Below are 27,170 nucleotides of genomic sequence, written 5' to 3'. Positions count from 1 at the left end.
GATGCTAGCTGTTTCCAGAGAATCGCAGTATAGAAGTGAATGGACACAGGGCAGTGTATGGATGGGTCTCTGAGCTCAAAACTCTCCACCCACCAAGACTTGAAACTCTGCTGATTGGTTGATCGCTCTCTTTAGATCACTTAGTTTATTTAATTTGTTTGACAGCAGCTATTCTTTTAGATTTTGGGTACTGTTCAGCGTCTGGAACCAGCGTTCTGATGCAAAGGCTGGGGGGGCCATGCTCATTACAGTGCCAACTTAGAGAGCTAAAGTGCTTCTCACTATATCAGAACTGGAAAGCAGCCGATCGAACCTGATAGAACCCATGTTAAAAAAATTAACATTAAAATAAAACAGTAAAGGGCTGCAGACAAAAAGGCTTAAACAAAACGGACCCAACCAATTTCAAAGGACGGATCATTTCCCGTGTGTGAACTGGCTTTTTGCATTGAAAGCCCAATGTATGCAATCCAGCTCCATTTACAAAATAAATCAGAAAAAGCAGTACTAACCTCAGGCAGGCCTATTCTCTTCTCTGGCTAATCACTTCTACACTCAGCTTCATTTTAATTTCCATTGTTGCTACATACAGTATTATTTATGCTCCATTTGTTACAGGGAAGTTTTGGGTGCTGGCCTAGTCACAGGAGAGCACTGTACAAACAACCATACCTATAGACATTTTGAACAGTGCGTAGAAATGCTAACACCGTAGCAAGGATATGGGGAGAGTTAGGGAATGGGACATTAGAAATAAAGATAGAATTCTGCAAGCACAACTTATTAACCATTAGTGTATGTTTTATACAGATATACAAACAACTTTACAACTGCATATTCAAATATATGTCCAGAAATGTACAGCTTTCATTAGGAATGTGCAACATTATAAGTAAATTTACACTTTTACAATCTGCAAAACATATTCGCGTTTCACAGCTATACCTCACATGCACATTTTGCTGCTTAAATTCTTGGAGGGAGAATATTCCTGCAAAATATATTTTTCAAAAAAAGTATCCTCTGAATATGTCCCATACTGGGGAAAATTTACATTTTTGCTACCCCTATTGCTTTTCATCAAATTCATGAAGTGGTTAAAGTTTTAGAAACTTTAGGAGGTAAGAAGCAAGCAGAATGTCACCACTTTGGCCCACTTTGAGTTTTCAAACACCTGTATAGGTCCTAGGACAGTCTATACAAAAATATTGCCAATTGGCGTTAATATTAGAAACTCTACATCCACTGGGATGTTTTCTTTTTGTTATCGATATTTAGGACACAATATTTATGTCATACACTATTTTCTTTAGATGATATTGTGATATATGACCTTCTCAAAGAAGTTCTTCCCTTCTTTAAAGAGAAAGACTCATATAAGCATAGCCAATTTTAACAACTGGTTTGCTTCTGATTTGGTTTAAGCTGTCATTTATAATTTACACTGGTAGCTCTTCAGATTAGTACAGAAATAATGGAAATTCACATGAAGTCAATATTTTGAATGTTCAGCCCCACTTTGCAGTCACAATCTCCCAGCCACTTGTTCCACACATTATCTCTTCCCTTGCATTGGCAGGAAAGATCAGCACAACATACACTCACTTCAGGAGACAAGGTCTGGTGCAAGCCACATGGGCTACAGGAACTGATACTATCAGATTAAGCTGATTGGCATTCACCCTGGTTGAATAAATCCTGGACAGGGACTTCTTTTCTGCAGGTTGACAGAGTAACAGGCTTAGTTGAGGCGAGTGTGGTCAAGTGATGCTCTCTGGTGCTCACTTTGTTCAACTTTTTAAACTGTGTGTGCAGATGTCCTTGTTTTATTTTGTTTGTGAATGCTGTCTCTTTGCTGGATATAAACTGTTCGTCATGCTTTGCCCTAATTATTGATTTTGTTTGTCATTGCCTGAGCTGCAGGACCGTTCACAGGAATGGATTCTCTTTAAACAAAGCTCTCACTAATTCGTAACATATTTGAACATCACATTCCACATATCCATTGTTCATGCAATATGTGGTGATATGCTCTCAGCACCCAAATCATTGTGCAGTGGACTGCCAGCACGCATACCAATGATTTATACTGCCCAGGTCCTCCCCAGTAGAGATTTTCTGATTTATTTTGCCAAAGATTCCTTAAAATGACGTGTCTCCTAAATTTAGCTTGGCTTTTTTTGAAGATATATATGTTGCTTTTAAAAAATATAATTCACTACATTTCTCTAAAAAGATTTTGGTTCTAAAAAGGCAGCGCTCTGCTGCACTATAATTGCAATGGTCCATCGTTAGTGAAGGTAGGGGCTATACAATATTTCCTGCATTGCAGTGTGGAATACATCTTAACAGCACAACCATGGGGCATATTTACTAGGAAACTATCAGTGCACGGCGTTAAGCCAAGAAGGCTAACGCCGCGCTCCAACAGTGTCCAAATGCAGGAATGCCCCATATTCACAAGAATAAATTGCACCCCAGCCTTTCCCTTAGCACTGGCGCGAGATGTAGCTGCCTAGCACCAACGCAGGCTCTCTTGCACCATTGTGCAAGGGTGCCTAAGTTGCAGGGAAAGATTGTTTATGTGCAGAAAGGTATCCCTTCCTGCACATAAACAATATGTAATGACGTGTTGCAACTTCTATATGTGCTGCAGAATGCAGCACACATAGAAGTTGTAACTCGTAATTGTTTTAAATGATTGTTTATGTGCAGGAAGGGGCACCTTCCTGCACATAAACAATCAGTGGTGTTTTGCTCTTTTTATGTGTGCTGCAGAATGCAGCACACATAGAAACATAAAAAACGAGGCGAAATAAAGCATTTCTCCTTGTTACGCCATGTTAAGACCAGGTTTTCCCTGGTTTTAATTTTGGTGCTGCCCCATATTTACGCCACCCTTGTAAATATGGGGCAGCGTTAAATTCAATGGGTGTTGCGGCGGAATGCCCACCACAATACCCATTGCCCACCCCTTTCACACTAGGTGTAGCGTGAAAGGGGGCCTTATTCACAAGGCAGCTTTAAGCGATATTAAGTGGCTTAACACAGCCTTGTGAATAAGGCAAAACCCCTATTGCCACAGGAACGTTGTTAAAAATGACGTTCCTGTGGCGATAGGGTCCTGTAAATATGCCTCTGAGTTTAAAAAATCGTGCAGTGTTGCACTTATTTGAGATTTCTACCCAATTGTTTATATCAAGTTCTGTACATTAAGTATCAAACTCAAAAAAAGGAAGAAGTAACTTTAAATATGGGTTAAATTACCCCCTGCCGTACATCATAAGGCTATTGCAAGTAATCATGGAGTTCCATGGTCATACAGAGGAATAAGGCTGAATTAATTATAAGATCAGGGATCTCCAAGTTGACTTCCAACATCCTCTTAATGTGCTGCATATCATATTTCATTCTGTATGATATATGGTCACTAAAACACAGTTACCACAAACTGCTCAAATCTTTGGTATATTGCTCTTTCATGTTCACTGCAGACAAGAATAATAAAAGCTGAGTTTGTACTGTGAAATTAGACATACCATTTTTGCAATAAGATATTAGAATCCGTTTAATGTAAGTCAGGTAAAAAATGATGCAACTCAGATTGCGTAGAAAATATATTTACTACAATGACCTACAGCATGGAAAAAGATAAATAATGTCCATAAATATCTCCCTTCTGTCAAAGATCGACATTAATAGTGTATTACAATTGACTAGCTATGTCATTTATTTGTTACAAGTCACGAGAGATGTCACAACTCTACTCTGATAAGTAAATTCGATACAGGTTTTTTTACTACTGGAATTGCAGGTTTTCATTTATTAAACATTTATAATGCGTCCATTACTTACTGATAATGGCATTACTCCTAGTCGGGAAACGTCATTTACAACGCAGTGTTTACACCGCACGACCTTTTCCCCGCAGCTATTACAACGCAAGTCGTTACTACGACTTGCGCTGGATGGCGCTGTGGGATAAGGAATGTTTTAATTTTATAGTCCAACACCTTCCCTACTGTTACGGGGACTAGTGTTGGAATATAAAATTAAAAAATTCCCAAATTCGCGCCCTCCAACGCAAGTCGTTGTAACGACTTGCGTTGTAAAACTTGCGATGTCAAGTACCGCGATCTAAAAGATCGCGTTGTACTGACATACATCCCTCCTAGTCCTACTCCCTTGCCTTCCTTCTTAAACAATGAGGCCCCTTGCCTCCCATAGACCCACTCATAACCTATAAAAACACCCTGTATGTAAACAAGCCAGGCCAGAACTCAGTTGGACTGCACCGGGAGGGCGGGAGAGATTTCGAAAAAAGGCAAGGGAGTAGGTCTAGGAGTATTGCTATTATCAGTAAGTAATGAATTCGTTACATCCCATCCCTCCCTCGCCTTCCTTTTTAACCAATGAGGAAATAGCAAGCAAAATAGAGACGGACGAACACACTTTAATACAGTGCACAGATCACAACACCACACCCCTATTCCCTCATAGAGGACAAAACTCTGTGACCCAGGACCTTTATCCAGACATTCCAACCCAGAAATCCAATAGTGGTGGACAAAAGTGGAAGAGGAAGACCAAGTTGCAGCCCTACAAATCGCCATCACAGAAGTTCCCAGCAATTTAGCTATTTTAGCCACTATACTGTGCGTAACGTGCCCCTACACCCCAACGGGAGGAACCACCCCTTTCACTTTGTAAGCCAAAAGGACCATGGACCAAATCTACTGACTCAAAGTAGCCATGGAAGGCTTTCACCCTTCTTCAAGAACCAAAATGAACAAACAAAGTGCCCCCCTTCCTGAAGAACTTCACCACCGTCAAATACCACAATGCAACCTGCATTCCTCCTCTGAGGAAGGCTCAGGGCAAAACGTAGGTAAAAACACCTCCTGACTGAGATGAAAGGCCAAATTCACTTTAGGGACAAAAGAAAGAACTGGCACCAGCACCACCCAGTTCAGAAAAACCTTGCAGAAAGGATACTTACAGGACAAGGCCCCCAACTCACCCAACCGCCTATCTGACGTGATGGCCACTAAGACACAAGCCTTAAAGTCAAGAGCTTCAACTCCAGGCCCACAAGGGGTTCAAACAGAAGGCTCGTCAACACATCCAAGACCAACTGCAATTCGCACAATGGAAAAGAACGAACAGGCCGAGGAAAAAGGTTCAAAAGATCTTGAAAAAACCTAGGCATCATCCTGCAAATTGCGCCAGGAACCCTAAACAGCTGAATCACCGCCCACTGTCCCCGTTGTGTAGCAACAGGCAAACCCAACTGGGCACCAACCTTCAGGAATTTCATGAACAAAAAGAGATCCACCATAGCAGGATCTACTTGCTTCCTATCACACTAGGCCAAAAATGCTCTTCAACGCCTGGTATACGAAAGCAGCGTAGAAGCCTACAAGGTCACGGCCAAATGCTCAGGGACCGGCTAAGCCCCAGCGCTCAACCTCCATGCCGTCAAGCGCAACTTTCTTAAAGTGCACAGGGGAAGAGCCGGAAAAACCAACGGAGATGGAAGTAGAGGAAGAACTGACTCCTGGTCGCACTTCAATAATTCTAGTAGAGGAAACCAATTCGCACAAGGCCTCCAGGGAGCATTCAACACCACCTGAGGCTGCTCCTTCCAGACCCGAACCAGAAATGTCCTGACCAACTGGAACGGAGGAAAGGTATAGAGCAGGCCCTAAAGCCAAGGACATGCCAAGCCGTATATCCCCCAAGCCCAAGGACACCGACCCTGAGAATACTACTACACCATGGCATTCACCGGATCCACAAATAGGACTACCACTGGAAGGTCCCATCGAACAACCAACTGCTGGAACAAACTGGGAAGCAGGGAGATTTCTTTGGACGAGGAAATGTCCCTTCTCAACATATCAGCTTGGACATTCTCCACCCACCGAATGTAGAGAGCACTCAAACCAAGAACACAGTCCTGAGCCCAAAGAAAATGTCTCTGGCCACCAAGTTCAGGGCCTCCGACCTGGTCCCCCCTTGTCTGTTGACATAGGACTTTGCCTCCAGATTGTCCCTCCAAACAACCCCCATCTTCCCCTGCAGAGCATCCTGAAAATGGAGCAGAGCGAGCCACCCCACCCTCAACTCCCTCCAGTTTGATGACCTCCCAGAGTCCTAAAGAGACCGGAACCCCTGAACCTGCTCTGACCACAGCCAAGCCCCCCAACCAGAAAGGCTGGCATCCGAAGTCACCATCAGCAAGGAGAGACAACGAGAACCCTCTCAGGAGATTCTCCGGATGCAGCCACCAGGACTGATCCTCATGGACCAGGTCTGACATCCGTAGTGGAGTCAGCAGATCCTTGGCCCTCATAAACCATAAAGCCAGAATCCAGTTGGCCAGTAGAAGAAGGCGAAACTGGGCCCAGGACACAAGAAATGCTGCTGAAGCCAAATGTCCCTGCATCCGCAACCATTCCACAACTGAAGGAGCCACCTGAGACACCAAGAACTGAGTTTGAACCTGCAACTAGAACAATCTCCTTTCGGACAGAGTAACTTGCCCCTAGAGAGTTAGATACCATGCCCCGTTGAAGATCATGTCCTGAGCGGGCTGCAAAGAAGATTTTCCCCAATTAACCAAAAATCTGTGTCCCTGTAGAACTTCCAAAACCCTGTCGACTTGGGCTACCAACAGAGACTCCCCGGCTGCATGAATCAATAGATCATCCAAATATTGATGAATGAACATCCCCTCTGCATGAAGGAGCACCACCAAAGGGGCCAGCATCTTTGTAAATACCCTGTGAGAGGACTTGAGGTCGAAGGGGAGAACACAGAACTAAAAATGGACGTCCCCCACCTCAAACCTCAGGAATCGCTGAGAGGAGACTGCAAAAGGGACATGTAGATAAGGGTCCTTGATATCTAATGATGTAAAAATAAATCTGGGCTTACCAGAGGAATAATTGCCTGAATAGTCAACATCCTGAAGTGAACAGCCCGGATCCAGGAGTTGACCCACTTGAGATCCAGAAGGGGCTGAAAAGCCCCCAAGACCTTTTGAACGAGAAATAAAATGGAAGTGGCCCCTGTGCCTACTTCTGACTCTGGCACCCTCCAACAGAGCCAACCTCTTCTCCCTAGCAGCTGGCACAGGAGTCATTCGCACATCAGTATCTGGGGTAATCTGTCAAAAGTCGATCATGTAACCATTTTCCAAAATGTCCAGGACCCAACGATCCGAGACATCCAGATGCCACACCTGAAGGAATGCTCCATCCTGCCACCCACAGACACAGACCCCCCCCCCCCCCAGACTGTGATGGTCAGGGACACTTGGTAGCTCCTTTCAGAGGAGGAGCAGGATGCTTAGGGCAAAACTAAGGCTGGAATCTCCTCCTCCTGAAAGACTGGCGAGACTTACATTTTTGGAGAAGACCTGGAGGACCTACTCCAACCCTTACTAGATGGTGATGCCCCATCCTTATGTGGCACAGCATACTCCCTTTCCTTGAAAGCCTTCAAAATCATGGCAGGTAATTGACCCCCGAAGAGAGCCTGGCCTTCAAAAGCCAGCTTCAGCAAGGCGGCCTTCTAACCAGGATCCGCCTCCCACTGCTGTAGCCACAATGACCTCCTGGCTGCCACTAATGCCCCAGTGTATATAGCCGAAGCCTGAATAATGTTCGAAGAAATGTCAGCCAACAGCTTAGCCTTTTGTTTCATGGAGCTAACAGCCCTGAACACTCATAACTGTGCTGTACCGCCAGGACCAATTTGTCAAAATCCTTCACAATAGATTGAGCCGAATAGATAGAAAAAAGACTCGCCCTCAAAGTCAAATTCCCCAAAGACAAAGCCCTCATAAGGCCAGAAACCATCTTCTTGTCAGTGGGGTACAGTCCTCCAGATTAATGGCCATCTTCCCAAAAAAGGTAGCCAAAATGGAATCCAGACGCACACAGTGGGGCAAAGGGTCATCCCCCTCCAACATGTACAGTTTATGTAGAAAGTGAGGGACCTGGATCTTGTCCACCTCTTTCCACTCCCACACAACTATCGCCCATACTGGACCCTAACAGGGCATGCCCAACCTAGAGGGCTTCACCTTCTTCTGCAGCCTTGAAGGCAGGCAACCCTAAGTTCTCATGGACATGGGCCAAAATCTCCCACATCTCCTCTCTCGAGACATACTTATCTCCAGATGAAGTGGATGGGCCCTCTATATCTGATGTTGAAGAGTTAGCACTAGAATCCACAGGCCTAGGATGTGAAGGACCACTAGGTTTCCCGGAATGAGCCTGCAGAGCCTTGGCCATCGCAGCCTCAATTATGCTGTGCACTTCCTGCCTGTAGGCCTTTCACACCCAGCCGGACTCCGAATACGAAGCCTCTTACGGGGAACAGGAGATTCCTCCTCCAATGAAGAGTTGGAGGACACCACATTATTCTTCTTGAACAACCTTTTCTAACCCATCATGAACAGCAAGTGCCACAAACCCAAGTACCAACTCTATAAATAACCACTGGGTACAAGGGCTCAATCCCAATGAGGACCAGCCACGTCCACATAGCTAATAAGAAAAGCTGAGTAAATCCATAAAATGAACAAAACATCGGGGAAAAAACCTGTGCGTACTGCCTATTGTCATACTTGGTCTTGACCTGAGGATCCCCTGCAGTTTACAGCTGCTCTGGGACCGTGACCCAGAAATGCAGCCACAGCAACTAGAAGACCGCCGGACTCCGTCACGGCATCCACACACCCCCGCTCCATACCCTTCCATCGAAGAGCCGCAGGAGACAGCCGCGCTGCCCGAACATCCCCGCCCGCGCCCTGCAAGGCCGTGACCAACATCTGAAGAACCTCCGGTCCTGCCACGGAGGGGTAAGTCAAAGGTAAGTCTCACTCCGGAGACAAAAAAAAAACCAGAAGAAGATAGGGGCGGGGGTTGTTTTTATAGGTTAAGGGTGGGTTATGGAGGCAAGGAGCCTCATTATTTTAGAAGGAAGGCGAGGAAGGGACGGGAGGTTATGTCAGTACATCATTCCAAATCCCAAACATAACTCTATGTCTTCAAACTGAAATCTACAAAAAAACATAGATTTCAGTGGTTATGCCTAAATCTAAACCAGCACATTTTCACTGGTGGAAAATCTGCTTGTTTATGATTAGGTTTGAAGAGTACATGCATTCAATTTTTATTGTTTTCTGTAGACCAACAATATTTTATTATGTGGGAAAATGTATTTTCCCACCACAGATAAACAGGCATTGGGGCAAAGCCTATAGCACTGGCTTTAATGTTTAAAAGTATGCAAACAGCACTTGTGCAGGCCTGTGTGGACATATTAAAGTCAACCATATTATTTTACCGTTGCTTGCTTATTAGATATACGAACAGTTCCTGCAGTCAAAACATGACTCTTGAATAAAATATTATCTTGCTGCAGTAAATAAATGAAACAACATTTATGGGTTTTTACAATTTGCATATATGGCATATAAAAGTAATGGGTGTTGCTGCAATGTACTCTTAATATATAAAATAGTCCCTTATGCATTGTAATCCAGGCACTCCATAGGAACTCGTGGCCCTACCGCACATGTCCACCTTATAGCTATCATTATCTGGTACAGGAAACCCTGCCTACCCCTACTTTGTGAGGACAGTGGTACCAAAGCACTGAACTGTGATCCTCATGACAGCGAGGACTTTTTTGTGGCCTGTGCAGACAGAATGAAAGATGATTCCTCACCAGTGTTGGCTGGTATCCATTACAGCCAGTCAAGCTGACAGATTTGAATAAGGCTGCGGTGAAGCGGTCAGCTGGCGAAAGGATTGCTTGAGGTGAAGGTGAGGGGCAGTGACCAGGCTGCTTGCACCCTTTGATATGCTAGGACCCAAAGTAGACTGTACCTCTCCTTTTGGACCTCTACCCACTGAGCAGTGGCACATGCCAGAAGAGGAGGTGGCTTGAAGGAACACCAATGGGCGTATGGAACGCGGATGCATGGGGGAACCTTACTAGGAGATGACGGCATGAGGGGAATAAAGGAGAGTGTGTCCTGGATGCCAGGACTAAGAGACCAATATTAATGGCAAATGGAAAGTCCTCTCATTCTGTGAGCCGCTCACAGAGATATCACAAGACTAGCTGGGTGTTGCATGGGAGAATTGTCGGCAGGTCCCAGGGCAAAGGCCTGTGGATTGACAGGTGTTACCCAAGGCTACAGACGGGATCTGGATCGAACTGGTGGCTGCACCGAAATACGAAGAGAGTCCTGAAGTTCATGCAAACCTGATGCTAACCGATTTGTTAATGGCTCAATAAAGTTAGCATAAAGTATAAGTCTAAATCCCGGGGAGCTACTGGATGCAGTGGGTACCGACTGGTGGGTTCTGCCTACCTGATGAGTAGTGAGACTGCTCTCCTGTCGTAGTTTAGGTGTGCTCACTGTAATAAGCTCTTGGTGATGCGTGGAAGATTGAGCCATAACAGTGCCATCTGTCCCAGCAGCTGAATAGCCTGGAGCGGTATGCTTTCCTGAATCATGATGGCCTCAGACAACATATGGAGGAACAAGCTGCAAATTGTTCTAAAGGGGATATTAATGACCTGGAACTTATGCTGTTAGAGGTCCTCCAGGGAGTAAAGGACTCCTAAAATGCTTAGGAGCTGAAAATTGATACAGTGGAGGTTGATGTAAATCTCCTAATGAACAACTTCACCAAAATTGCTGAAAGAGTCGCTAGGGAGGAATAGGAAATGGATATGGCAAAGGCTGATCTGAAGCAACGGAAAGACATGGCATCAAAGCTCCTGGTGTTCACCCTTCGATTGGCTACTAATTAAAAAATTCAGAAGCAAGAACAATGTGGCCCCATTTCATTAAGCCCTTGCATTGCCATTCAATGCAAGGGCTTAAGTGATATTTACTAAGCCACGCAAAACCACCTCGTGTGACTCTGCATGGCTTAGTAAATCCAGAGTAACACAAGACAGCACAAATCGCGGGGATGATGGACGGAGCGTTTGAGCAAATCAAACACTCACCCCCAGTCAACTGATCTGGTTTACATCCATCACCATTCTTTAGCTCACTCCACCACCACCCCACCGGTTTCGAATTCATAATCCTCATCATCCCCTTTTGGTATCGCTTTGTTCGCCCTAAGTTGGCAGGGTATGCCCAGACGTGGGTCCCTTGCTCACTCTACCACTGGATTCAAGATAGCCTGGCTGAAGAGGATTATGAATCCGAAACCGGTCCCAGGATGTTTGTTTCCGGTCCAGGGAAGACATGGCTTGGCAGTTCGGGCTGGGCTGTTCCCATGAGGCACAGGGTCAGACTGATTTGCATATGGCCATGTCTGAACTGGGGTGGTGGGGTAAGCTAAAGAATGGTGATGGATTAAACCCAGATCAGTTGACTGGGGGTGAGTGTTTGATTTGCTCAAGCGCTCCGTCCATCATCCCCTTTGGTATCGCTACGCATTATTTACAAGGCAGGATTAAGCCACTTAACGTGGCTTAATGCTGCCTTGTAAATAAGGAACCTCTTCACAAGGGTAGAGCAATGGGTATTGCGATGGGCATTCCACCACAACACCCATTGATTTTGATACTGCCTCCTATTTACAAGGGCAACATAAATAGAAGGCAGCGCCAAAATTAAGACCAGGATAAACCTGGTCTTAAACAGGAGAAACGAGGAGAAATGTTTTATTTCTTCTCGTTTTTGCTGTTTCCATGTGTGCTGCCTTGTGCAGCACACATAGAAACAGCAAATTGCCTATGATTGTTTATGTGGAGGAAGGTCCCACATTAAGAAGCACACACAGAAATTACAAAACAGCATTTAAAGAAGGTATACCTTCCTGCACATAAACAATCTTCCCCTCAACACAGGCAGCTTTGCACTATGGTGGAAGGGTGCCTACGTTAGCGTTAGGCTGCTAAATTTAGTGCCAGCACAGGGGGAAATGCAGGACTGCACCATATTCTAGTAAATATGGTGCAGCCCTGCATTCCTAAAGTGACGAAACGTGTTTTTAGCTTTCTTGGTTTAACAACACGCTTCACCACTTTATTGTGAATATGCCCCAGATGTGTTATATTTTGTTAAAATTAGAGGTGTACAAAGGAGAACTAGATGTGCAACATTTTGCACAGAACTCATCTGCTGACCTTTGCTTAGTGTGCAGAGACTCCTACATTTCATCCATTTAGAAACCCACAGAGAATTGTTGCCTATACATGGGTAATGGTAACCTTTTAGAAAGATTAAGATATGTTCTCAAGAAAAACTTCTGGAACTTCACGCCCTCCCTATTGTAATGCAAAATAGATATTTTATCACAGTCCCCTGATTAATTTCTCCTTAATTTAAATTATCCTGATATGCAGAATCACAAAGCAAAAAATGGCCAAATGCTCCAGCTCATATTTCAAAACTCAAAACATGCCTCAAAAAGCGTGCTTATTGTATAGCAACAATGATAAACGCGCTCTTAAACCGGAAGTGAAGACTAATGAATACGTTATGTTGAACGTGAAGGTTATGTAAGGTCTTGGGCTTGGCCAGGGGAGTGAACCACTGTGGCTCGGCACATGGCATCCCTGGAAGCCAAAGAGCCGCTCAACCCAATCATCGAGTCGGTCCGCTAATCCCTTCCAATCAGAAACAGCCTCCGTGGTCAAGAGCGAAACAGAAAATTGTTCCATTCGTTCCATGTGAACTCTAAACAGGCCTAAATAAAGAAAACGGAGATTGCATTGCATTAAGTATACTGAGAAAAGGTTGCAGACCATTGTTCACCAGACTCGAACACTATATGTGAGGTCTGCATGGCTGCAGAGACTGCCTGGTTTCACCTTCGCTCAGGGGAATACAGAAACACTCAAAACTTGAAATATATTCTTATTTGCTGCAGCATTACAATAATAACGTATTATTTCTTCTGGAAATGATTGTCAGTCGGTTTAAAGCTCTAAAGACCGCTTAGGGTTGTTTATTACCAAGAACTAGCCCGCCTTGCAGGGAGCAATTCCAACAATTGGTAACTCCTGCACCGAGTAGTCCCATACAACCGGGGTGGGGGTGCGGGGGGAGAGAGGCTTCAACAGATCACCGACGAATGGTGAAAGTCCACCCCTCCCCCACCTACACACATCAGTTGCATGTTTTTATACCCACATTAACGCCTCCTCAGGGTTACGCGTAGTGCCAAATAAATGTAAGTGCAGCTCCAAATACTCAACAGGTGCTCAGCCGCAGGATAGCTGTCAAAACATGTAAGTAAACATTCTCTCTGAAAGGTACAAAGTCGCGTTTATACGTGGTGGATGAAGTTCGAAACTTTGCCGCAAAGTGGAGTGAAGTTACCATGCATAAAGGAAGGTTCCCACTTTCCCACAAGTAGACTTCTGTTTGACCAGTAAAACGGTGCATTGTTTAAATCACAAGTGCTATGAAAGGAGTCTCTAGGAGCCAAACATGCGCAGAATGAAAGAGCAAACACAAGCATTCATTAGAGAAAGAATATTCTTCAAAACATAGGCTACCATATAAGGCAGAATATTTGTAAAAATGGCGTAATGAAGGGGTGTTGGAGAGTGATGCATATGGGTTGATGCATATGGGTTGATGCATATGGGTTGATAGAACGTTGTAGTAACATCTCAATTGATTCTTACTGAAAGGGAAGTTGGTGCCTAAAATATCCTCACATGCAAAATGGCGTAACCAAAATCTGCTTTTGCACACTAAAATATTACCAGACCGACTTTAGAAGGGCTCCTCTTGTACGTGCAATGGACAAACAGGCAGTTTCTCTTCTGCATGCAGTTTGCTTCCTTTACACTAGATGGCGGCAATAAACCAGTCTAATTCCCGAAACCTCTGTAAAATACTAAAAACGCTGGAATGTATCTTTCCCTTGGTAAAAAGATTGCCGTATTTCAGCAGGGATACTGCTTGAAGGGAGGGAGGCTACTTTCATTGTTTCAAAACCGTTATAAATGAGCTCATCACACCGCAGCCTCAGGTCGTTTGAGAACAAATAAAAGACGGAGGCGAGGGAACCCAAACTGTTATTCAAAGACGTCTGCATGCTGAGGCGTGACGCAGGACTGAGCAGCTACCTCTGCCACTGCCAGCGCTCCGCCGGCCCCTTGGAGCGGAAGAATGCATTTACATTATGCATGCTAATATAACAAGCATCTACAATGCAATATGTTATGTTCTGGGACTATGATACGCCCCTGGCGCAAGGGGCGTGCAGTGTTGAAGTCATGTGACCTGGTATAATAAAGTGAGGCTCCGCACGCACGTACGCTATTCAGAGGCGGGCGCACGGAGAGCCAGCAAGTCATTCCCAGAGTCTGACTCAGTTATTTCTAGGGCCACGTGTTAGGCCTAGTTAGACCTAGATGCCCCGCAGTACAGGCCACCAGTTGCGATCCCCTAGGTTGCCCCTACCCATCTGCAGGACACAACAATTGGCGACGAGGGTGGTTGCTGAATCCTCGCTGGGTGAGGGTACCTGCATCCTGCCCCGTGCGACGGCTGCGAGCCGGTCCCTCGGCTCGTGGTGCTCGTGCCTTACGGTGTACCCCACCCCCACACGGAACGCTTGGAGGAGCGACCTGGCGCATGGGTGTCGGGTAGGTGTCTCTAGCCCTAGCGCAGCACTGTGCTTATCAGCCCGTGCGTGAAGCGCGCTTCCTTCTGCTCAGCCCGTCGATCAGGGCGGTGCCCTGCTTCAGCGCACGCATTTGGTGGTCGCGCCGGGTGCCTGATCCGGCACGACCTGGAGAATGGCCACGATTCCGCCCATCATACCCTTCGTGGTGGAGGGTGCGCCATCAGCCCTCGCTCCCAAATGGAAGGAGTGGGTGGATAGACTCCTAGTGTTCTTCGAAGCTACGAAAACACACAAGGAACAGAAACGGGCCATGGTGTTACATCTCGGTGGCAAGGACATTCACTCCATCGCCCGGACCCTCACGGAGGCGACCCCCAAAACACATCACACGCTGATCAATGCCCTCAATGCCCATTTTGAGCCCATGGCCAATCAAGATTATGAACGGTTTGTGTTCAGACAAGCGCGTCAGCTGCCTGAGGAATCGCTAGACACATATCACACCCGGCTCAAAAGGTTGGCGCTGACGTGTGGATTTCAAGATACCACTGAAGAAATTCGGGGGCAAATTATACAGGGATGTGCCTCGGCCAAACTGAGGGAACGGATTCTGGAGGAGTCTGGCAAGCCGCTGGCAGAGATCCTAACTCTCGGCCGCACGAAAGAACTTTCCAAGGCCAGGGCTGCACACATGGAAGCTGCCTTGCAGGCATCGGTCAAAGTGGAGCCGGTTAACAAGATACAGGCCCATACGCCCACCAAGTGGCACAAGAGACCGCCCACTCAGGGTGGAGCGTCGGGACAGTCATGTGGCTATTGTGGAGGTCCGCGACACCAGATGGCAGAATGCCCAGCACGTGGTAAGCGGTGTTCGGGATGTGGCAGGCAAAATCATTTCGAAAAGGTGTGCCGATCGAAGAAGTTTCGCAAACCACGCCCCGTTGTGCAGGCCATAACGGAGGGGGAACAGAGTCCCAGTGACATGGATGACGATGAGGAAGAAGAGCGGTCGGTGCACAAGGTGCACATGATCGGCACCGCTGCCCGCCGCACCAGGCCACTGCCTCAATGTGCCATACAAGTGGCGGACCAGGACTTAATAGCGGTAGTGGATACGGGCGCATCCATAAACCTCATGAGTGTCTCCCTCTACAGGACCATGACCACGCCTCCGGTGCTGCGCCCCACCCCCATCACCGTCTTTGCGTATGGGCAAGACACCCCTCTCAAGATTCGGGGGAAATTCAAAGCGGTCATCCGCCACGGGAATAAGACTGTCAGAACCAACATCTTTGTGTCGGAAGAAGGCCAAGGTATGCTGTTGAGTTGCAGAGCAGCCGAAGACCTGGGCGTGGTGACATTTGCCTTCGGAGTCCATGAAGAGTCAGTTCAACATCTCCTCATGGAATACCCGGACCTTTTTGAGGGCATCGGTAGGTTCAAGGGTCGAGAGATTCACCTACACATCGATCCAACGGTGCAGCCGGTGGCTCTGCGACACCGTCGCATTGCCTTCCATCTCCGGCCGCTGGTGGAAGAGGAACTCCATAAACTGGAAGCCGCGGGCATAATCGAGAAGGTCTCGGGTCCTACCCCCTGGGTTTCGCCCATCGTGGTCACCCGGAAACCGAAGCAGCCCGGAGCGGTCAGGATCTGCGTGGACATGCGCCTCCCTAACGCCGCCATAAAACGAGAGCGTCACATTACTCCCACTATCGATGACCTCATCGGAGAGATGGCAGGTGCCTGCTGGTTTTCGAAGCTGGACTTACGAGCAGGATATCACCAGTTGGTGTTGGACATGGAGTCACGTAACATCACTACCTTCTCCACCCACATTGGCCTTCGACGATACACTCGGCTCAGCTTCGGAATCTCCAGCGCAGCAGAGGTGTTTCAGAATGTCATCCAAGAGTTAATTGCTGGAATACCTGGAGTGATAAATGTCAGTGATGACATAATGATACATGCCCGCACCATTCCTGAACACAATCAAAGGCTGGCACAAGTGTTTCGAAGACTCAGGGAAGCCGGACTTACGCTCCACAGAGAAAAGTGCGAGTTCCTGCGGAGCCGGATAGGGTTTTTCGGATACATTTTCTCTGCCGATGGTGTTAACCCAGACCCTGACAAAGTGAGAGACATTAAAGATGCGCCACCCCCTCAGACCGTCACCGAAGTCCGGAGCTTCCTGGGCATGGTCAACTATTGTGGCCGGTTCATCAGAGACTTGGCCAATCTCAAGCTTCCCCTACGGGACCTCACCAAAGACTCCACTCCATGGAGCTGGGGACCGGAGCAGGAAAAAGCATTCCGAGATATCAAAGACTCTCTGTCCAACAACACCACTCTTGCCTTCTTTGACCCACGAAACATCACGCTCATTGCAGTGGACGCTGGGCTTGCTGGATTGGGAGCGGTTCTCATGCAAAGGAAAAGGGACGACATCGACTGGACACCTGTCGCCTTTGCGAGCAGATCCCTCACAGACACGGAACAACGGTACTCGCAGATCGAGAAAGAAGCAATTGCCATTCATTGGGGGTGCCGACACTTTCACCTATACATCTATGGCAAGCCATTCACGGTGGTGACTGACCATAAACCCCTGCTGTCTCTGTTTGCGGGAACCTCATCTAAACCGCCGCCTCGCATAGAGAAGTGGCTGCTCCAATTGCAGGAGTACAACTGCACAATTGAGTATCAGCCCGGAGCCAGGAACCCGGCGGACTATCTATCACGACATCCCAGACCAGCCACGCCAGAAGAGATGGAGGAGGCTGAAGAGACGGAGGCTTATGTCAAGTGGGTGGTGGCACGATCATGCCCTCGTCCCCTCTCCATCAGTGACATTGTGAACGCCACGACACAGGATGCCTGTCTCCAGAGGGCCAAAGAACTTATTCACACGACCAACTGGCATCGGGCCAAGGATGGGTGGAAGGTGCTCACCCCCGAGGCTCAGAAAATAATGGAAAGCCTGTATCATGTCCGGGAGGAGCTCAATGAGGATGAAGCGGGATGCCTTCTGCGAGGGCATCGCATAGTGATACCCTCAGCCCTAACTGACCAAGTAATACAGCTGGCACATGTAGGTCACCAAGGAATAGTCAAAACCAAGGCACGCTTGTGGACAAAGGTGTGGTTTCCCCTGATGGACGATATGGTAGAGGATGTGGTGAGGACATGTGCGGCGTGTCAAGTGACAGGGGAAGCTCCTCGTGAAGCTCCAATTGCAGTGGAACCTCGCCCACAACAGCCATGGGAGAGGGCCAGCATGGATTTTGGCAGTCTTCCGGATGGGAGGTACACGTTGGTCATGATCGATGACCATTCTAAGTATCCGGAAGTAGAAATAATAACCAGCACTAGTGCCGAGAGTGTTATCCCGAAAATAGAAAAGATTGTTGCCACTCATAGGGCCATGCGTGAGCTCCGCACGGACAATGGGCCCCCATTTCAAGGACAGGAGCTGGCCACCTATCTATCATCCCTGGGCACTCGACATCGACGCATCACTCCGCGCTGGCCACAAGCTAACGGGGAAGCTGAACGTTTCATGAGGACTCTGAATAAAGTGATTCGTATCGCCCATGATAAGGGACAGTCTGTGGAAATGGCCATCTTCACATTCCTCCGCAGCTACCGGCAAACCCCGCATTCAACCACGGGGATCGCTCCGGCGCATCTCCTGATGAGACGGATTATACCTGATTCCATTCCTCACCATCCCCAATGGGCACCAGCAACTGTAAATGAAGAAATAATTGCACGCAAACGAAAGACTGCCTTTGCTAAGATTAGCCAAAAGAGAAGAGCCACAGTGACACAATTCAGCAGAGGGGGTGTGGTACTCCTTCGCAACAGGGTGACCAGTGGAAAGTTCCGTTTGAACTATGAAAAAGGTCCGTGGCGAGTAATTAGTGTGAAAGGAACCCGTATCACTGTGGTCCGAGGACAAGAGACAGTAACCCGAAATGTGTCGCACTTTAAACATTTCCATGGGGACTCCAGAACATCCGATCACCCAACTCTGCCTACAGAAACCGAAACTGCCAAGGACTTGCCAGGCCGGGAGCCGACGCCTAGTCTCGAGGTCACCCAGAGTAGCACTCCGAGGGCGGTGATCAAAGAGATGGAGGGCGGCGCTGAGGCCCAGGAGGGGGCGTCAGATCCGGAGGAGGCCGACTTGGAGGCGCCTGAGGCTAACACCGCCCCAGAAACAGACTGCTCAAGCCAGAGGGGCGTGCATCAAAGGCTGAGAAGAAACCCGACGCCTTCCTGCAGACTACGCGATTACCTCACGTAAGACTGTTTTATGTATCAGTATTGAGTGCAATGTTCAGTAACGTGTCCTACCCGTTGGTAGTGTTTTGGAAAGCGAACTTGGAGTCTATGAAGATCATTACAATAGACTGTCCATCAAGACTGTTGTCGAAGTTGTTTGGGTTTTTCTTGTTTTAGGAGGAATGTTATGTTCTGGGACTATGATACGCCCCTGGCGCAAGGGGCGTGCAGTGTTGAAGTCATGTGACCTGGTATAATAAAGTGAGGCTCCGCACGCACGTACACTATTCAGAGGCGGGCGCACGGAGAGCCAGCAAGTCATTCCCAGAGTCTGACTCAGTTATTTCTAGGGCCACGTGTTAGGCCTAGTTAGACCTAGATGCCCCGCAGTACAGGCCACCAGTTGCGATCCCCTAGGTTGCCCCTACCCATCTGCAGGACACAACACAATAGTCTCGTCTTTGTTAAAGTTAGAGCTATTGGCATTGCAAATGGCATTTTTTGTTTTTTTTAAACATAAATAAATGGTATTGTCATTTACAATGGCAATAGGTGAGCATTAGAGAGTAGTAGAGAGTATTAGCAGACACATAGCCCCCCCACACACACAGAGCCCAACACACACACTCACAGAGCCCAACACACACAGAGCCCAAGACACACACACACAGAGAGCCACACACACACACACACACACAGCCACACACACAGAGCCACACACACACAGAGCCACACACACAGAGAGCCACACACACAGCTTCAAGGAAAGGAGCTGCATTTATGTAGCACAAATCTACATGATGGCAATGAGGCACTGTAAATTGGAAGCATTGAGATGTAAGAACCATGAGGATACACACCCATGGCTGGGGGCGAGTAGAAGGAAACAGTGGTCTATTACGGTTCATTTGATGCTAACTGAAGAGAGGTGACTTCCAATCTTTCCTGAACTGTGGGAGCTTTCGGACAAAGATATCGCCTGGAGGGATGTTGTTTCATTTTGTTGGTGCACAGATAGAAAAAGCTCATTTCTGAGAATGTTTTCTTGTGTTGTATCAACGCACTGAGATGGTCACATTTCTGCAAGGTGGGGTGAGCAGGAGTATGACTGAATTTCTTGAAATGCTTGAAAAGACAAGCTGAAGGATTGAGAATGTGCTTCCTTAGTGGAAGTTAAATCTGATATCCTGTGAGTAACAGACTTGGTTACATCCAAATGATAAACGAACAAAGCATGAATAGAGGTTGTGAAATGAAAGAGTTGCATGATGCCATCTTTTATTTGTAGTGGAATTATAGGTCAGATTCAGAGATCAAGCCAAAGGATTTTGCATTTGGGTTGAACTGAGGTTGAGAACCCATCTAGTTTGAGATTATTGAGCTATTCTTGTACTTGGACTTGCTTGCTGGCACTGCTGATGAAATTTAATTCTGCTTGGATATAGTTTAACTTCAGATAAACACTCAACTCAAGTGTTTTGGGTGATGGACAATTTAAAAGATAGGTGTTCTCTCAAAAGATTTGCAACACAAAGCTTAAAAATTGTATGGTAATTGGAGACAGGTATTCAGTACAATTGGTACTTAGGAGTCTTTACGGGGCATTACTGGAGAAAAAAAAGCTTAACTTATGGATGTTAATGTCCTCAGCTGAATGCATCAGCCGTCCCATTCTAGTGCTTTCGATTTTCACCCTGAAATTGTCCACATCTTTGCTTTGGGGGTGTCCGGGTTGGCCCTAATCTAATGGATTAATTGCAGTCTACTATTCGGTGACAATAATCCAATCTGACAACAGCAATATGTCCCTTCCTGGTCTGTGAAGGCGTGTTCTGAAGCAGTTTACCACCTTCTTTCCAACTTTAGGTTGCCGCCAGAGTTATCTGTTTGGATCCCTGCGTATAATGTGGTGACCAGGTGTGAGTCGAGTGAAGAGCCAGGAGTAGGCACAGGGCCATGTAGGGTTTAAGTTCTAACGGGTAGGAGGGGTATCCTGCCCTGCACATCATTTTGTGCTTGAGCTAAGTAAACCTATGTGCTACAGGGGTTGTAAGTCTCCGTTTTCATTGTTCCACTGACACTGAAGAACAAGCCTGGTGACAGAGAATGCCAATCTAAAACCATGCATTTCACAAACGTCTCCTTGACGACTCATAATATAAAGAGCAATGTTTGTAGGGGCTGCGAGACCCCTTCTTTTTGCTACATAATCATTTACGGTCATAGAGGTGTTGGGCGCTCCTAAAATCATTCTTTTTCTCAAGCCATGAAAACCTGCAGTAGCATTAACAAAGTTGCATCTCCTGCCGCCCCTTACTCTGCTGGCTTGCACATTTACAGATTTTAGGAGAGGTTCAACACCTCAATGACCACAATTAAATAATAAAACAGAGGGATCTCCTAGCCCCAACCGGGTTTTCCCCTGGTGCCAACATTTCAAGGAGACTTAGGCGATATGCAGCCTAGCTGTACCAAGACATGTTCCGTTTGTCACCATTAATTCACTAGTCGTTACTTCCAATTCTGAGGTTGTATGTGCCCCTGCTCTCTACTCCTAAATGATGCGAGAGGGGTGATATTTCCCGCTCCCAACGGTCCCTACAGATGTGACCATGCCGGCTCCGTGGATGCCCCAGAAGCCCCCCTGGATGCTAAGTGTCGTTCAGTCTCTCTCTACCAGTTCAATCTTCGACCTCTCTCTGGTGAGTTGCACTAAGTACAGTCCATCTGTGTGCCCTGGCTCATTCGCCATCAAAAAACGTAAATGTAAAATAAAACGTGGACGGTAATTTCTTCTCACTCTAAAACTGCATGCTAAGATGCCACTTGCCATGGCCAGTGGCTTCTGGGCAATACAAACTTATACCAACGCACACATCTCACGAGGGACTGGACAAAGAGCCCACAGCAAGGGGACGGGGGGTCTTTTGCCCACCAGTAAACCTGACTCGGAGAGGCACAACAACATTTTCAAGAGGTGAAACAAAATGTTTTCCCCAGTCTGCGACAAATGCCCGAGAGATATTTGCTTGTGTGGTTGGTTGCAACACATATGAAAATATATTAAGCAGGCAAATGGAGTCACATGCTTGCTGTACCAAGGCGATCATACGCATGCAAACATCTGCATGATTAAGCAAACTTTAGCAGGCATTTGCATATCCTGTTGAGCCTCCGCCAATGGCGAGAAGCTTAGGTGGCATTTGCATATTTGTTTGAGGGGCATTAATAACAGCCGCGAGAGTCCCTGCGATGGCAGTCGCTGCTGGCTGCCAGCCAGTGTCACCATCCAGAAAGCAAGTGACTGCCACTTGATGAACACGCACCCTGTGTTGAAGACAACAGGGCGGTGGTACCTGGTTGAGAAAGCAGTAATGGCACGTCTACGGGTCCTCCTTCCCATTGGTACATGCTGCAGCGGCGAGCGTTTTATATGTAGTGCCACTCGTCATGATGTACCTTCTGTGCGCAGACTAGACAATCTGGTTGCTTCTAGAAGAATGTGCGCGCACGCGTGAGCGAGAGAGGTCAATGGCGTCCGCCGAGAAAACAAAAACGATCCTCAAGATTCCCATTGTCCACCTGGCGGCCAGACTGTGCATACGCACCCTGAATCCCCGTGTTGTGTACCCAACCTTATATCATCCTCCGCGGCACTACTATGTCCAGCGGCACTACAATGCCCTCCAACTGGCTGCACATTCTACAAGTCTCAACGCAGAGCTCCAAAAATAGATCATTTATAGTGGCATTTTTTAGGGCCAGGCACTTAAATAAAACACTATTCATGCATGAACTTGGTTACTGATTCGCAGTCGTACAGCAGAAACTAGTATTAGGATGCCATCACAGTACTTTTTTTAACCCCTTCCAAGCTGCCGCGATTCTGCGCCTGTGCGGCAAAATCGCAAGTGGGCGGGTTTATGACGGCCCCCAGCCATCATCAGCACACGAGCGCCGTAGTGCATGACGGCTGGGGGCCGTCATCAGCATGCAAGGGGTTAATAGTCTGGGATGGCATCCTAACGCTAGCAAAGCGAGCTACGGCAGGAAAGCGGACCACGCCATGATCACCACCATCTTTCTCCAAGGTCATGCAGAAATGCCTCGGAGAAAAGCCCCGTCATTTTCCGACTGGGGGGCGTGTTTTTCTTTCTCTCCTCTTCGCATTGGCTGGAATGTACAAGCCCCACACTGAGAAACATAAGATCTCGCCGGCGAGACCTAAAAAAATATAAAACTACACCCGTACTCTGATTTACAATACGAATATGTGACCACATACCTTCAAGGACCCTTTCGCCCATCACAGCTCGCGTACTTAATCGACCGAAGGACCAGTTTCACAAATAGGGCCTGAGGCCGCTGGGAGGGCTGGCAAGCACCTACATGATCGGCCAGCCACTGCTGGAAATGAAAAACGTTTAATCCTGGAAGCATAACTTGGAGGTCAAAGTGTGGCAGTGGAAAAGTGTAATCACTAGAAGAGGAGTATGACGGTCAACTTATACATAAAAAAAAAAAAACTCTACTGCAAAGAAATTGACAGTAAGGATAATTGCGACAGTAAATTAGTTTTGGTTTAACTGGCCACACAGAGGCTGCATTCTAAGGTATATGACGTGGTTAAGGCACCTGCTGCTGAGATATTTGTGTGCCCTGAAATTTTCAGGGGAGGAAAATGACAGTAAGATAAATCTAATGGTTAGTGCATATACTGGAAATATATATTTTTTTTGTCTATTCACAGTTTTGACTCAGAATGCAATGCAGGGGGTTTGTATGCCTGTTGTGAAGTGCATTGTGTAACATGCAGATCACAAATTTGCATTTAACGTCGATAGCACATTTTGTTATCTATTTCTTTTGTCACAGAGATCCTATTGCTACTTTCAGTTCATAAATTGGAATCATCGTAATAAAGCACAGTTACCTATGAACCAGCATCAAGGAGCTGCATGCAAATTGCAAGGCATGGAGCTAGAACATTATTGTTTGTATCAATCTTTCATTATTCTATGGTTGCTAAAAATGGTTTCTTTGGGCACTAATAAAGTCTTATTAGCGCAGACAACCTCAACCACTAAGTTCTATTTTAAATCCTGACTTTTGTGTTTCTCAAGACCATGCACTCTTCACTTATAATGCCTACCACTAGGGGCAATACCTGACTCCTACACCTTGTAGCTCTTTTTGTCTTATGTAACATTTCCTGTAAATTGATTTACACACTTGCATGATTTATTTTCTCTGCATAATGCATGTGTGATGAAAAAAACGCTCCACAACCCTACAATGGGATGATAGCCCTTAAAAGGAAAAAAAATAGTGCTCTTTAAATTGTTATGAGTGTGATAACTCATACAGATAGATACATCTAACAGTCTCACAATGCCTGCATGTCTCTTACATTCAGTTGTAAAACAAAGTTGAAAACCCACCTCCAAATCATAGCTTCTCAAGTGCACATGAAGTGCTAAGGTGTCTGCCTTTGTCCCCCCCCATTGCATTGACATCTTCACTTGCTGTTCGAAATGGAAAGCGGACCACATGTGGGCCCTGCCGAATGTGTCTGTGTTGACAAATTGACAAATTCAGCATATTTTACTGGGACCATACGGGATCCTGGATCCAGCTGAATAATAGTTGTCAGATCTAGGATCAGACTCGACCCCAGCCCACCTTGAGTATCAAAGCAGCAGATAGGCGCTCACTGCCCTGTTATACATTGACTCCCATGACCTACATGGGCCTGATAACATGGAATTGATGATGAGGATGTGGTCTTACGGCTAGACTGCCGATCTTGGAGCTGGGAAACCAAGGTTTGAGCCTCGGGGTCGACTCCACATCCTGTGAATCTGGGCCAATCACTTAATCTCCCCGTGCCTAACAAAAAAATGAACGTAACTGGTGCTCATGTAAAGCGCTCCAATACCTTTGGTTCGAGTTCAAGCTATATAAAACTGCAAACCCCAAAAAATGGCACTCATGAAAACAGTAATTACAATTACCCGTAAAAGCAGCAATGGCAGGTGTGGCTCTTAAAATCTCCGTATATGTCTTTGCTTCGGTTTACGCTGTGCCTGTGCAGTCACCAAAAGTGCTGCACACCAATGCAAAGTGTTGATTTGGGATTTAGTTTCCAGTACAAAACGTGTTTGTGCTAGAAAGTAGCCCTAAAGTAATACTTTGCATCATGCAATATGTGGTACATGGGCATCCCCAAGCAACCACCTATGGTGTTTGATGCCAATTCCGGACTACTGATATTTTTAAACAGGGCTTTGCACTATAAATTTACACCTCCTTGAGGCAGGTGCAAAATTGAAGAAAAGTTTCCTTTTCTCCAGAGTTTTGTAACTTGAACTGTACAGCACACATACAAAGTGGGAAATGTTTTAAACAATGCCTCAGTATAGTATTTTGTGCTGGAAGCCCAGTACAAAACCTATGTCTGACACACAAACACACGCACGCACACACACACCCCTTGTTACTATCGTGCAAACGTCTATGCATAGGACTAGGCTGCAAGAAAGCGCACCAGCTTAGGGGAAGACAGCAGCAGAATGGTGGCTCGCAGAGGGAGTGCTGCGGGGCAGTGAGGCGGGGGAGGGGCAGGGTGGGGGTAGTGGATTCGGACATACGACAGGCAGCGAGCGCAAAGTAAATAGTTTTATTTATTTACTTACTTTACTCCTGCCCGTTGTATGTCCAAGTCAACTAACCCCACCATGCCCCACCCCCGCCTCACCGCCCCGCAGCACTGCCTCTGCGAGCCACCACTGCCAGCAGCACTGTATCTTTGTAGATACGGCTTTGTCCTGCTCTCTCCCTTCCTTCCAACTAAGCACGATGCATGAAAAATGCGTACATTTGGCCTTAAGTGTACTGTACAGCGTGACGCTGAGTGCTGAATTTAGAAGGGCGTGCTGATTAGTTAGTACTATTTATGTTTGAATCTATCAATAGTGCAATGAAAGAAATCTTGCTCGAAATCAAGACATTGCTTCAAATCTCTATATACAAGCTGTGATTTAATTACAAGATGACGGGGATCGGGTTCAAGAGAGGAATGTTGGTCAATAAAAAGCAGTGCTATGAAACTTGTGTGCTAGTCCTTGAAGTCAGCATGTCTATGGATTGCTGTCATGTGGATAAGTAACAGGTAAGTAAACAGGCCATGAGAACAACCAAAGGGCAACAGTATTTGCTCTGAAGTCTTACTTATGTAGCACTTCAGATTCCAGTTACCAGCCTTCCTAGTGCATGCATCTGGTCAGAAAACCCAAATTCATGTGAATACTGGTACTGCACGCCATGCTACGTATTCTTATACATCTCCATTAAGGGCCGGCCACAAATATCCTAAATATTAATTCAAAGATGTCTATGCCCATTGGTACATAAATTATAAAAATATTTTGCTCTGTAGCAATTATTTTTTGCAGCAAAACACAACCGTTAGTTAAAAAAAACCCTGCTTAACACACAACCTGTACCCTTAACTGGCAACTGCTGTCACAGTTTCCACACTGACAAGTTAGTCAGCTAGTTCCTTAAACGAGAAATGTGATTTAACAAGTTATTTGGAACAACTACACTAAGAAATACAGATTCACACATTTACTACTACAATGCTAAGGCCAAATCGTACGTTATAAGCACCGTAGAGCATAACTGATGGCAGAAAATTCTGCTTTTGGTGGTCACATATTACTTTCTAGAGGAAAACATCGTTTACAATGCAACTTTTACCACGCAGTGCTTTTACATCGCAACTTTTACAACGCAAACCATTACAACGCATTGCGCTGGGGGGCGCTCTAGGATAGGGAATAGATTTAATTTACTATCCAACACCTTCCCTACTATCCACGGGGACTGGAGTTGGAATAGTAAATTAAACTATTCACTATCCAGCACCCCAAAGCGCTATGCGTTGTAATGGTATGCGTTGTAAAAACTGCGATGTAAAAGCATGCGTGGTAAAAGCATGCTTTGTAATGTCATACATCCCTTTCTAGAGTCACTTTACAGAAGAAAACTACCGGGGCATACTCCCAAGACCTAGTTATTGTATCTTCATGTGAAGATGTAATTCACTGTGCTCGAGTTATGGTTAAATCTTTGCTTATAACTACTGAAAATGAAAAAACAAAACGATACATGTAGATCTGCAGAGTGTAATATGCTATTTATTAAATGAACAGACACATTTATTACAGCAGCACAAACGTCAAA

At 46.3% G+C, this 27,170-nt stretch overlaps 1 protein-coding gene across 4 annotated transcripts in view; it reads left to right on the top strand.

Moving 5' to 3' along the window:
- Nucleotides 1-27,170, top strand: part of DCLK1 (doublecortin like kinase 1) — a 1,138,541-nt gene that overhangs the window by 1,054,549 nt on the left and 56,822 nt on the right. The window lies entirely within an intron of this gene.

The sequence above is a fragment of the Lissotriton helveticus genome, chromosome 8 (genome assembly GCF_964261635.1).
Source record: "Lissotriton helveticus chromosome 8, aLisHel1.1, whole genome shotgun sequence".
Taxonomy (NCBI): Eukaryota; Metazoa; Chordata; class Amphibia; order Caudata; family Salamandridae; genus Lissotriton; species Lissotriton helveticus.
This window is presented reverse-complemented; position numbering and strand designations above follow the sequence as displayed.